The sequence below is a fragment of the Pleurodeles waltl genome, chromosome 11 (genome assembly GCF_031143425.1).
Source record: "Pleurodeles waltl isolate 20211129_DDA chromosome 11, aPleWal1.hap1.20221129, whole genome shotgun sequence".
Taxonomy (NCBI): domain Eukaryota; kingdom Metazoa; phylum Chordata; class Amphibia; order Caudata; family Salamandridae; genus Pleurodeles; species Pleurodeles waltl.
In genome coordinates, this window is record NC_090450.1 from 306,442,179 (window position 1) to 306,455,779 (window position 13,601).

The window sequence follows — 13,601 nt, forward strand, 5'->3', positions numbered from 1 at the left end:
GGTCTTTGTTGATCAACCTAGGGTTTGACAACAAAATGGTCAATTTTCTCCATGAACTTCATTAGTAGTCAGCTACAATCAGAATGGGTCCTTGTCAACTCCACTAATGATGCATAATGGGATTAGGCAAGGCTGCATCATAGTCCCACTTCTATTAATGTTATATATTTACAGCCTTGACCCATCCATGAGTGGGGCTTCTGAGGACATTCTGTGGGTGGGGTCGCAGCTTGTCCTTGCACTTGCAAACGCCAATGACACTGTTTTGATAGCTAGACTAGCAGTGGGCCTTCAGTGTCTCCTAAATTCCTTCATATAGTTTTATGGCTTCCTTAGATATGAATGCTAATTGTTCTAAATCCCACACAATGGTTATTGGACACAAAAGTAAAGCCCAGATACAAAAACCTATGGAGAAGGCCAGGAAGTATCTAGAGTTTCTACCTTTCCGTATTTAGGAGTTATCTTAGATGAGAGGGGTTCTTGGGTTCCACAGAAATTCCTTGGCCAGATCAGTAGCCTCACTTTTTTATTTTGCAGAAAGATTGGGTGCTAAGCCCATACATACGATGATTAAAGTCTATCAAGCTAAGTGCATATCTATCACTAGCTATGGGAGTGATTTATGGGGATTATAAGAACTGCAGAGGGATCCAGAGGGTAGAAAATAATTTTGTAAGAAGATTGTTGTCAATTCCCCAGTCGGTGGCCATCTTTATAGCCCATGAAGAACTTGGGTTGGAATATGTCTCTGATAGGTTGTCATTTTCATCATTAGCCAGGTGATTTAAAATATGGTCAAGTTTGGAGCTAGATTTTAACCGTGCAATCATCAGAGACTGCCTTTCTTTGGATAAAGATTATACTATCCCGTAGCTCTTTTGTATTAAATACACATTAGAGAAACTGAGATGCTCAACACTATTTGGGTCTCCAGAAAGGATTACCAAGAAACATCTGTCCTGGATGAAAAATCAACATTTTCTAAGAGGCAAAGCTGACAGGAAAGTTAGAGAAGGTTTGCAATCTTCCATTAGGGCCCATACCATTTTGAAAACTGGTTTATCTGTGGAGCCTTACTGGACAAGGGTTACAATTCCCGACCATCACTTTTTGTTATCACATTTCAGACTGAATCTCGTGCATTTGCTCTCAGCAGAGCCACAGGGTAAACACAATGTGGAAGACTTCGGGCCACGCTCATGTGATATTGTCTCTCCCCAAGACACTATGCACTTTATTATGTTTTACGATCACTATAGTGATTTGCAACATTGTTAGATTTTACGCTCGCTTAGGGGAAAAGGATTCTGTCAAGTAAAACCAGCTTAGATTATCTTGCAAATGTTGCTGAGCCCTCTAGTTTGATTCAATGTGGCTAGATGTTTGTCATATGCCCTTTGAGGCAGAAAAAGACGCTTGAAATGTTGAAGCTCACATTTGTATCTCCGTATTTTTAACATTAATGTTACAATTTTTATGGTAACCCAATATATTAATGTATTTATTGTCTTTTTATATAGTTTGCTTTTATGTTTTTTATTAACCTAATAAAGTATTTTGACTGACTACATATCTTATTTGTTATCATGCTTTGTTTGTGGTCTAATTGTTGATATTGTTATTTTACTTGCTGTATGTGGATACCAACTATGGAAATATATTAACTTTTTCAAGACAATATTCTCTAAAATGTATTGATCTGTGCTTCAAGTATTTTAGTGGTTGTTCCTGGTATTTTTTTGTAGTGTTTTTGATTTTGATGACCATCATCTGGATATAAAAATGGGACCCTTCATTTAAATACTGTGACTCCCACATATCTCATTTGTCATCTTCTGTTGTTTAAATATATAAAATACAATTATTCTGTTGTAGACTTTTAAAATTGTACAGCGGTATTTTGCAGTTTAGTTAATTGTTTTATTTAATCAAAACCATAACAATTGTGCAACCATCACATTCATAAATACATTTCACTGAACTAAAATTGAAGGATGTTCCATCTATATTACTTAGTAAACGTCCTTAAAACTAAAACGTAGATAACTAAAGTTTTACATCTCTCAGCAACATTAAAGCATAATGTGTATTACAAACTGCCTTTTTAACAGGCAGCAGATCCCCTGGGCACTAATAGCCTAAAGTGCAAGTACTGAGCTATAATAACATTGCATTCATTAAAATCCTAAAATATGAATTAGCCCAAAAGGTGCTTGTGCTGCGCTTGCTCACCCAGCTACTGTGGTACCTCCTTTAAATGAATGCATTAACTGATCTGCACTGCAAATTACCTCACTAAAGCTGCACAGTTGGATTAACTTTATTGAGTGCAGAAGAACTATCCATTCTAATCCAGCATCAAATGCTTGCAGCCCTACAACAACAATAGCCCCTGGGGACTAATGGCCTACAAAATGAGTGTGGGATGAATCAACATCACATTCATTGAAACTCCTAGACTTTAAATCAGCGTAAAGTACTTATGGAACGTTTATGCACCCAACATAACTAATACATCCTTGATACAGGTGCCTAAAGTGCATGTGTGGTATCATTTAAAACATCACTTCATAACATTAATTCTGAACTTTAAAGTGTGCGGTTAGTTTAAGCAATGATGTAAACAACTTGGCTGAAATACGCAAATACTAGCACAAACAGCTGCTGTAGTTTCAAGAGTATTGGATAATACAGTTTTGCCAACTAATCCGAATACCTGGAAACACTTCCATAGCCTTTACTGTAGTGCTTGAGTCATAGCTCTAACAAAGTAGCAGTTTAACTTCAATTCATGTGGTTTAAGACAAGCTACTATGGCACCTCTACAAGTTCGTACTCCTCTGTCATTAAATGTTCCTTTCAAAAGCTTCCACCGGAGGTCATGCAGACACGGGCAGGCACACATTATATGAATGAGATCTTCCTTGTGGTATTTACAATGCCTGCAAAGCACCCAGCTTGGGGTCCTCCATATTGGAATGTTGATCGTAGTTGGAAAATTGCCCAGACACATTGTCATTACCTGGTGTTTCGTTTGTGGTGATTATGGCAAGGAAAGATATGCGGCTAGTGCTAATTTGACATAATGCCTTATGACCATCCATGCATGGTAGCGAGCATTGAATTTAGTTTTATCTTGAATAAAAGAGAAATGTCTGATGGCCTTGTTAACACCCCTTTTGAATGAATTATATTGAGGTGCCACTTCCCATAGCTCCTGCAGATGCAATTAACTAATTGTCTTATCCAGGTGGCAGGTTAACACCTGTTCGGTATAAGTCAATAAGGACGCTCAATGAAGGACCACACGCCAATTATGAATACAATTTAGCTTTACTAGAATTTCAGGTAAATGCAGGCAATAGTGGAATAAGAATAGCAATGAAAAGCATCTATTCATATATAAGTACACTACAAAGAGCATCTATGTATACGTATGAGGAAAGAGTTAATTGACAGAATAAGAATAGCAATAAAAAAAACATCTATTTATATATGAGTACACTACAAGGAGCATCTATGTATACATCTGAGCAAAGAGTTAATTGACAGATATAAACTTGGAATAACTGTATCCCAACATGTGATACACTACGATGTTCAGGGAGCAGAATATAAACGAGTTGAATACTTCAGATAAGCTTTGATTTACTGCACACTAAAATGCATATTTCAATTACTGTAGCAGACTCACACTACGATGTTCAGTAAGAAAAAAAACTATAAACGAGCTGAATTTATCAGATTATAAACACAGTGCAAGCATAATAATCAATCATAATATTAGAGCAGAGAAACAAAAGCCTTTCATCCCTGGGTGGAACTTAACTTAATCCACGAAATGCTGGGAAGCCCTCTACCGCCCGCTTGGACCTCTCTCCCCATCGAGCATCACGGTCTTGGAACAGCAAAACAGGGAGGCAGCTCTGGGTCTGAAGATGACAGTTTCACAACTCCATCCGCGAGCTTCAATTCCCTCACCCACCTTTCAGTGTTTAAATAACCTGAAGCTTGGATTCTATCCCCTTCCAGTATTTTCTAGCTATGTTATCAGTACATGTCTCTTGGCTGCCTTGCCATTCCCTGGCCATTGTTTTCATTCCATCTTTTACTGTGGTCTCGTTCTCAAGGTTGAGACTGAATCTCCTTCACAGCCTGTTTCTCACACATGCAGCTGCGAATAAGTTTATCTACGGAATGTCAAAAGAAAACAAGCTTGAAAGCGAACATCGTGAATTTCTTCCACGTTGCTCTGGCTTCGGCAGGCATCACACTCATCTACACTGTTCAAGCTAATTAACCCTTCACGTCACAATGTCTTCCGCACCTTTCCCTATACTGATCACTTCACCCCTAAGATGAGCGCGATGCTTGCGAAACCAGAAGTATTTATTGTAACACTTTGCTAGCTAGATTGGTACGAATACTTGTTAGCATTATTCTAAGCGCCTGCATTTTAGTATAAAGCTGGTTTGTGCATACATATAGTCTACATAGTATAATCATTAGCGTGACACAGACAATCAATAACCAGATTAGCGGATGTAACACTATATTTAGCATCTTCGGAGCACCTGGTGCCCAACCTAAGAAGATGTCATACCAATGGTGCTCAGTTACTTGCTGGATGCGTGAAGCAGTGTGCATAAGCTGTTTGGCATCTATGGTCTTCTGTATGGCGGTGTCCTTGGTATATTTAGCTGCCATGTCGAAGTTAGCAAATGTGATTTGTGCGTGGCGCCTGATTGCCTCTAGTCTAGGTAGCTTCACAACAAGCGGGATGTTCCATTCTAACTGTGCTTGCATTTGCATCAGTAATGTGGTTGTGGAGAACTTAGTTGGTCGGAATAGGATGTGAGTACTTATGTCAATAATGCTGGTAATATTGCACATACACATTACCTGCTCTCCGGTGGTTTGTACAAATCAGTTAATAAGTAAGGGATGATTAGTAACGTAACATATACTCTCTGTTCCTATCTGATATAAGTCTGTGCCATTAATAGGATAAGGTAACCATTCACATTCTCCTGGTATTGGGTGAAGGCATGGATCTAGCGCCCGTCCAGTGTGGGTACATACCCACCCCTTAGACCAATCTGCACATCTAGTGGGATCTACGGTGTGATTTGTTTGATCAATCCATTTTTTGTCAGTGTGAGGTATCCACCATTCTTCACCTATTACTACAGGGAACAATATAAAGGGGCACCATATTTCAGGAGGAAGATCACTTCTAGCTATATCAAAATGAGCATAACACATCTCTCCCTCACAATGAAATTGTATGGGCTTTATCCATATTTCCTCAGGCAAATGCAATTGTTGTCTCCAATATTCACCTTGAAGCTGTCCCCATTCCGCTTTGAAGTCTACATACTGTTGATTAACAATGCTTTTCCATAGTATGCACTGAATTCCTTTGGACATTGTTTGGGTGCTTTGAAAGCTTTTTCCAAATTGTTCGTAAGTGAAATTATGCCATTGCCAATCACGATACAACCCACGCAGAACCTTCCATACTTCTTGTGAGTGTGTGGGCCCCCATTGTGAAATTACTTTTATGGCCTCCCCTGTACTATATCCTGTAGAAGATAGCTTATTCCTGATGGCTTTAATATCAAAAGCGTTCAGGGCCCCTACCACAATTCCGGTGGCCCCGGCTATCATGGATCCTAGACCTCTTCTGATGCGTAACTTCGGCAAGGGCCATAACTGTAGTGTCCATGGTGTGCATAATGGATCATACTTAGAGACATTCCCCTTGGCAATAGTTATCTGTAACACAATATGGTTAATTATGCTTGCATGCAAGGCTTGCTTACATCCTATTCTATATCGAACTATGGAAACGTTGCCTAAATTGCTGACCATGCGTCTTTCGGCTACATAAAACATAAAGGCAGGCAGTTTGGAGTATCGAACTCCTTTAGTACTATTAGTCATTGTAACAACCACCATATGTCCTGGTAAAATATATTGTTTGTTAGAACAATCATAAGATCTACACAGATATGTCTGTACTGGTGTAAAAGGTACAATGGTATCACAATATTTACATATCATGTTTAGCATATAATTCAAAGCCTGTACCGTTGCGGGCATTCCCTGCAACTCGTTCAGTCTGTTGGCATGTCGGATTTGCTGTCCAGTTACCTTCCAGGTTACAGCTTTGGCAGCCATCCACTTGCCTCCAGGTACCTTCACGTTGGAAAGTGAAACATTTCCCTGGTCATCGGTTACATTAGCGGCTTGAGGTGCACAAGTGACATGAAGTTCCGTGATGACATTCCCTGCCACATTTGGTCGGACTAATATACTTTTTCTGGTTATAATCATGACCGCAAACAGGAACCACATCATTGATGCAGATCTCATCATTTACGACCGTAAGGTAAGTCTCACTGCAGGTACAAATACAGGTACATTAGAATTCTTTAAAAGTACAATATACAAACTCCCCACCCCTTGACTCAATATCTCTCCTGCCTCTGGCTTTTTCCCTGGATGATGCACCCATACTCTTCTTCCTGTGCTTCCAAATCCTCCTTCACCTCTGTGAGTGTTATCGGGGGGGGCAGATCTTTCTTCAATGTGGGGGGTATACGCTTGTTCACAAATCAGTTGGAGAAGTCTGTCATGTGCTTGATACGATACAGTAGCATCTCCTTGGTTCAGTAATACTACTTTAACCTCTCCTCTAAAATCTGGTTCTGTGACTCCCCCTAGCACCGACACTCCCTTGATGTCTAGGCTGGATCGAGGGGCAATTCTACCATATGTTCCAGGTGGTACTCTCACTCCTATTCCTAGGGGAACAGTCTTCACCTGTCCTACGGGTATTTCTCCATCCTCTGGAGCAAAAAGGTCCAGTCCTATACTGCCAGAAGTAGCCTGTAAACGTAATCGATCTCGAGGGTCTGTTTTCCAGGCAATCATTGTGTGGGTGATTTCTTTATCATGCCCTGTCATCCGAATGAAAGGAGTCTGCTGCCCAACTGGTCTATTGTTCAATTCGAACAAGGCTTTGTCTAAATTACTACTCCATCCTTTTAAATCTGATGTGCTGATAACTTTTTTAGCTGTTCTTTCAACAATCCGTTATATCTCTCAATCATGCCTGCAGCTTGTGGATAATAACTAAGGTGTAAAATCCACCAAATTCCCTGTTCCTGCGCCCAATCCTGCACTGTTTTCCCTGAAAAGTGTGTGCCCCTATCTGTTTGGATTTCATCAGGTACCCCATAATGTTTTATCAGGTAGCTTAGCCCTCGCAAAGTGGACTTTTGGTCTGCAGACTTACAGGGCATACCCAACATAAGGCCAGAGTAGGTGTCCACCATGGTCAATACGTAGCTTTTTCCTCCTTCTTTTAGTAGCGGCCCGATATAGTCCAATTGCCACACTGTAGCGGATGTGGTTCCTCTTCTGATATGGCCGCTAGGCTTCTTTTGCAGGGCATTTGTCTTATCTGGTTGCATGTGGGGCACTCTTTTACTGCTTGTTGGACCTGTTCTTTAGTAACTGGAATCTGTCGTTGCTGTGCCCATGCATAAGTGCCATTCTCTCCTAGATGTCCCAATGTTGCATGGGCCCAGTTTGCTAGAGCAGCTTCAGCCTCCTCATTGATGATCACTGTTCGTGTTTTGGCCATCTGATCTGCGGTGTTGTTGAATAGAGATGCAAGTGAGGTGTCTGATGGGCAATGGGCGTCCACATGTCCCACATAGATTTGACATTTTTGCCCTTTCTCCCACATCTCTTCCATAGCTGCTCGCCTCCCCAAATGGGGGTGCCTTTGATTTTCCATCCATCCTTGCGCCAAGTCGGGGCCCAGCTTACTAGTCCTTGGTAGGTGGCCCAGCTGTCAGTGTACACAAACGGTTTCTCTCCGATGGGGCCTGTTCGATCACTGCTGCTACCCCCTGCAGTTCTGCAAGCTGACTTGATCCATTATTTCCTCCTCGCAGAAACAGCGTTTCTGTAGCAGGCTGGAATGCGACTGTTTGCCATTGTCTTTTTCCTTGATGGTACCGGGCAGTACCATCTATGAACCATGCATTTTGCTGTTTTTCTTCTGTGAGCTGTTCAAATGGTGGGGCAGTTTTAAATGGTGAGGACTCCATCTCAGATGGCTCTGGCGAGGGGACCATTGCTTGTAAATCCACTGCCTCCAGCATATCTTCTTGTAACTTCGATACTCCTGCTGGCCCCGGTTTTGTCCTCTGCTGCAGATTCCATTTCCACTTTACGATGGTAGACTCCTGCGCCCTGCCTACTTTAGTGCCAACCCCTCCTTCTCTTATCCAGCCTAGTAAGGGGACCCGTGTTCTTAAGGTAACCGGCCGGTCACCAGTTATGCGCTCTGTTTCTACTAACGCCCAATATGCTCCTGCTAGTTCTTTTTCTAACGGGGTATAATTGCTCATGGATGGAGTTCATCTCTTTGACCAAAATCTTTGTGGCACTCTCTTTTTTCCTTGCCTCTGCCATAAACTCCACATCACTACCACATCATCCTGTACTATCATTTCCAGCTCAAGCGGGTCTCCTTCTGTGATGGGACCTAATGCAAAATAATTCTGTAATACATCTTTTGCTCCCTCAAAGGCCTCTTGCTGTTCAGGTCCCCACTGGAAAGGGTGCTTTTTTCGTGTAACTTGGTATAATGGTCTCAATATTAATCCTAAGTGAGGGAAATGTTGTCTCTAGAATCCCATCAAACCAATAAATCGTTGTGCTTCTGCCTTAGTTGAAGGAATCTTTAGCTGCTGTACCGTATCAATCACTTTCTGTGGTATTCTTTTTACTGGTCCTGACCAAATAGCGCCCAGGAATTTCACCTCTTGTGCCGGGCCTTGGACCTTTTTTGGGTTAATAGCCCATCCCCTCTGCTGTAAGTATTCAATTAATCTTTCCAGCGTGTCTGAGACTTGGGGGCATATTTATACTCCGTTTGCGCCGAATTTGCGTCGTTTTTTTCGACGCAAATTAGACGCAAAACTAACTCCATATTTATACTTTGGCGTTAGACGCATCTAGCGCCAAACTTCATGGAGTTAGCGTCATTTTTTTGCGTGAACACCTTCCTTGCGTTAATGATATGCAAGGTAGGCGTTCCCGTCTTAAAAAATGACTGCGATGCATATGCGTCGTATTTATACTCCCGGGCAAAAATGACGCCCGGGAGTGGGTGGGTCTAAAAAACCTGCATTTGCGCCGGATTTTAGCGCCTGGGTCAGGGCAGGCGTTAAGGGACCTGTGGGCTCAGAATGAGCCCAGAGGTGCCCTCCCCTGCCCCCAGGGACACCCCCTGCCACCCTTGCCCACCCCAGGAGGACACCCAAGGATGGAGGGACCCACCCCAGGGACATTAAGGTAAGTCCAGGTAAGTATATATATATTTTTTTTTTGTGGCATACGGGGGCCTGATTTGTGCCCCCCTACATGCCACTATGCCCAATGACCATGCCCAGGGGACAGAAGTCCCCTGGGCATGGCCATTGGGCAAGGGGGCATGACTCCTGTCTTTGCTAAGACAGGAGTCATTTCAATGGGGGATGGGCATCGTAAAAAAATGGCGCAAATCGGGTTGTGGCGATTTTTTTGCCTCAGCCTGACTTGCACCATTTGTGGACGCCCATACGCCATTTTCCCCCTACGCCGGCGCTGCCTGGTGTACGTCGTTTTTTTAACGCACACCAGACAGCGCCGGTGGCTAAAGCCGGCTAACGTCATTCAATAAATACGGCGCCTGCATGGTGCTTCAGAATGGCGTTAGCCGGCGCTAATTTTTTTGACGCAAAACTGCGTTGCCGCAGTTTTGCGTCAAAAAGTATAAATATGGGCCTTGCTCTTTAGTGTCCCCAGTGATCATGATGTCATCAATGTAATGTGCAAGTAGGGTGTTTCCAGCTGAGAAGTTGGCTAAATCTCTGGCTATTACCCCATGACACAATGTGGGACTATGCACGTACCCCTGGGGCAACTTCCTGAATGTGAATTGTCTGTCCTGCCAGCTTATTGAAAATTGGTCTTGACTGGCCTCATCAATATCAATTGAAAAGAAGGCGTTTGCTAGATCAATCACGGCATGCCATTCCCCCACATCTTTACTCAACTGTTCCACCAGCGTGATAATGTCTGGGACGGTGGCTGCCAAAGGTGGAGCCACTTTATTCACTTGTCAATAGTCGACAGTCATTCAATATGTATCATCTGGTTTCTTCAGGGATCAAATAGGAGAGTTAAATGGCCTCACAGCCGGCCTTAACACACCTACATCTAGCAACCCCTCTATGGTTCCTGAAATCTCTTTATGACCTCCGGGTATGCGATACTGTTTAATGCACACCGGCTCCTTTGGAGGAGGCACATGAAATGGACTCCACTTTGCATGCCCAACCAGAACTGTCCTAGATTTCTTTATGTGTACGCTCCTCACACCAAAAGTAAATGTTCCCCATTGCATATCAATAGTTTTGCCTAGTAACAAATCCATGCCAATAATGTATTCTGGTACTTCAGCTATTAAAACTTCTGCCGTGAACGGGGGTCCTTTACCAATTGACAATTTAAGCTTAACAGGTTTGGCCTCTGTCTCTGCACCCCTGTAACCATTAATAATCACACCCTTCCCTGGCAGCCTCTTAGGGTTTCCATTTATCAAAGTTACTTCCGCACCTGTATCGAGCAGTGCCATAACATGTTGTGTTCCATTGTGGCAATAAATGATGAGAGGTACATATGGCCGCCTGTCCCCGGGGCTTACCTCTTGCACTGCTCTGACCACGGGGTTTGGTCTGACCTTCATAATAAGGGGTCTGGGACTTCCCAGCCATCGCTGGACAAGTCAGGATATGGATTTGAGGCAGGCACCTTCCTATTTTACCCTGATTCTGTTTTTTCTTTCTCAGACTCTTCCATGGGTGGTGCTGAGGGCTGTTTCTCATCAAATGCCTCTTTCTCTTTCTGTCTACGCTGCAATGCTTTCCATTTATTAAGCAGATAAGGGGTAGGGTTTCCATCTATCTCCTCTTTCTTCACCCCAGCATTCAACAAATCTATCCACATTTGTAGTTTGGTCACTTTTATTGTAGATTCTCCTCCCTTATACGTATTGTCCTGCCCCACTGCTCTTGCTGATTTTTGTCTATCAAGCCCTTCTAATTGTGCCATTAATAATACCACATCCCCCACTGGTCTCCCCTGAGCGGGTCCTAGAAGGGCTAACAAGGCACCTTTCATATGCGGAGGGGCATTTCTGATTACCGTGCCCTGATCCCTGCTGTCACGGTTTCAACATCAGGTCCTAAAAACTGTTGGCAGTACACTGCGTTCTGCATCCCCATTTCTCTCAGCTGTTCAATTGCCTCTAAAATCGTATGCCAAGGACCCCAACTCTCCTCCACATCTTTAGCAGTTGGGTACAATTGCTTCACTCCTTCCATCAACCAACCCATTAGAGAGAAAGCTTGTTGCCCCTGTGCACCTCGTAACCGTTGCCCTAACATAGCATGTGTAGTTACTGATCCCATTTTCAAAGGTTTGGTTGGTGACAAATACGTACCATCTGCTCCAGTGTCCCACAATCTCACCAACCATTTAAACAAGGGCTCTGCAGGCATCTGCCTAAACATACGAGTTATCTCTATCAATTTACTCTGTGTATAATCTCTTACCAAACGTGAATTCTGTATTTGCCCACCATTCACTCCCTTTGATTTATTCGGCATGAGTGGGCGAACCTCCATTACACTTCCCCTTTCACCTTCAGTTTCACCTACACGTCCTTCTCCACTTTCAACTCCACCTAGTTCTGCTACACGTACTTCCACCTCATCCTCCCAATTCCAGTCATCATCATTATCCGAGACTGTTCCATCCCAAGTATAAGGATCCCAGTTTTCTTTGCGTACCAATGCCCTCACTTGCACAGCTGAGGGTATTTTAGGCTTCTGCCTACTCTTCTGTTTTGCTACCTACTGCTAATGCGGTGCACCTTGTCTCCATTTGATCACCCCTAGTCACTGCACTTTCTATAGTTTCTTTCATAAGTAACTGCCTTTCCTGCAAGGCTGCAACCTCATCCCGCAGTTTTCTTATCTCTGCATCTTGTGTTAATGTTTTCCTGTATACCGTACGGAGCGCAGACAGGAAAAGCCATCCCACTTGCCCTGCTGCTTTCAGCTCCAGCTTCGCCCTTCTTGCTTCACACTCTCAACCGCATCTTCCACTAAAAGGGGAGTCACTTTCTCATCTAATGCCTCCCATAACACCGGCGCTGCCCACCGGTTAGGGAGCCCTGCCACACCAGAGAACGGGTCAGTTGATAAGCACCCGGGAATGGATCTGGCTTCTGCCCCATGCTGTCTTCCGCTCTCTGCCTCACTTTTCTTATGTCCCCAAACAGGCATTATTGACTTATACCCCACTTCTGGTACCAAATGTCTTATCCAGGTGTCTGGTTAACACCTGTTCGGTATAAGTCAATAAGGACGCTCAATGAAGGACCACACGCCAATTATGAATACAATTTAGCTTTACTAGAATTTCAGGTAAATGCAGGCATTTAGCACATCAACAATAGTGGAATAAGAATAGCAATGAAAAGCATCTATTTATATATGAGTACACTACAAGGAACATCTATGTATACATCTGAGCAAAGAGTTAATTGACAGATATAAACTTGGAATAACTGTATCCCAACATGTGATACACTATGATGTTCAGGGAGCAGAATATAAACGACTTGAATACTTCAGATAAGCTTTGATTTACTGCACACTAAAATGCATATTTCAATTACTGTAGCAGACTCACACTACGATGTTCAGTAAAAAAACAAACTATAAACTAGCTGAATTTCTCAGATTATAAACACAGTGCAAGCATAATAATCAATCATAATAATAGAGCAGAGAAACAAAATCCTTTCATCCCTGGGTGGAACTTAACTTAATCCACGAAATGCTGGGAAGCCCTCTACCGCCCGCTTGGACCTCTTTCCCCCTCGAGCGTCACGGTCTTGGAACAGCAAAACAGGGAGGCAGCTCTGGGTCTGAAGATGACAGTTTCACAACTGCATCTGCGAGCTTCAATTCCCTCACCCACCTTTCAGTGTTTAAATAACCTGAAGCTTGGATTCTATCCCCTTCCAGTATTTTCTAGCTATGTTATCAGTACATGTCTCTTCGCTGCCTTGCCAATCCCTGACCATTGTTTTCATTCCGTCTTTTACTGTGGTCTCGTTCTCAAGGTTGAGACTGAATCTCCTTCACAGCCTGTTTCTCACACATGCAGCTGCGAATAAGTTTATCTACGGAATGTCAAAAGAAAACAAGCTTGAAAGCGAACATCGTGAATTTCTTCCATGTTGCTCTGGCTTCGGCAGGCATCACGCTCATCTACACTGTTCAAGCTAATTAACCCTTCGCATCACAATGTCTTCCGCACCTTTCCCTATACTGATCACTTGTGGAAGACCGAAATTTTTTATTATAGGATGACTGTTGTTCAGTTTGCTGAGCTAACCAGAGGGCACTATTTAGTTTGTCATCTCAGCGACTGATTTTATCCCAGGTCTTTACCACCTC